Genomic DNA, 1103 nt, shown 5'->3' on the forward strand with positions numbered 1-1103 from the left:
GATATTTTAAATATAATCTGGCAATCATTGCCTTTTAAATGGTCACTTGGTCTATTTGAATGTCTTGTTATTATGGATATATTTAGAATGATATCCATCATTTCCTATAGTGCTTTATCTTACATTCACTTTTCCCCAGGTTATATTCTCCCTTCTTACCATCTTGGAATTACTTTATCTTTAGTACACATTCTTCCAACACTACTTTGGAGATCATACAACTCAAGAATTTTTTTTTCAGTGCATGCTCATTGAATATTATTATATTCATTTTACTTTAATATCTATCTAAACCACTCTCCCCTAAAAGAGAAAGAATTTAGAACTCTATTTCTGATTAAATCTATTTTGAATACTCTCATTTTCCAGTATTTTATTTCTATTTTTATCTCCTAATCACACAAATGAAATATTATCAACATTGTTAAGGCCCTCACAATTTCATGGGCAAGGATATACCTGGACAAAGATGATTGCTTTTGACTATCACAGATCAATGATTCTAATATAAAATATAATCTACCCATCTCTCCTTTCTCTGATTTCATGGAAGCAGCCCTATGCTTTTTCCTTTATGGATATTACTATGGGGATATCAGTCCTGTTTTCATAAGCTTTCCAAACTGTTTGACAGTATTGTTATCTCATTTTAGTCAAGAAATTGAACCTTTAGTTTACATGTCAGTCTCTTTGGAATCTTATAATTTGGGGATAGGTATAAGCTCACTCTGGAGAGAGAGAATCCATTTTCTGGAAAGGTAAACCCTAGGATCAGACCCTGTGACATAAACAATCTTGTTTCCTTTCATCTTTCTTGTTACTGCAGCACAAACTTGGTCAGATAATTCCTTCTCTGAAATCTATTAATACAATGTCAGTAATGCTAGCTGTAAGCACAGAAGCTCAATTGAATAGTCTTAGAAAAAACATGTAATCAACAATGTGATACATATGACCCAAATAAATAAAGCTCTTCATAATGCACAATAGCATCACACTGTCTACTCTCACAAGACATTAGCTGCAATGATGAATTAAAACACAGTGAAAATATTTCTTTTTAAATTTTTTTCACATTTTCTTTGTTTCTTTGTTTTCTTTTT

The sequence above is a fragment of the Propithecus coquereli genome, unplaced genomic scaffold (genome assembly GCF_000956105.1).
Source record: "Propithecus coquereli isolate 6110/MARCELLA unplaced genomic scaffold, Pcoq_1.0 Scaffold369, whole genome shotgun sequence".
In the NCBI taxonomy this organism is placed as follows: Eukaryota; Metazoa; Chordata; class Mammalia; order Primates; family Indriidae; genus Propithecus; species Propithecus coquereli.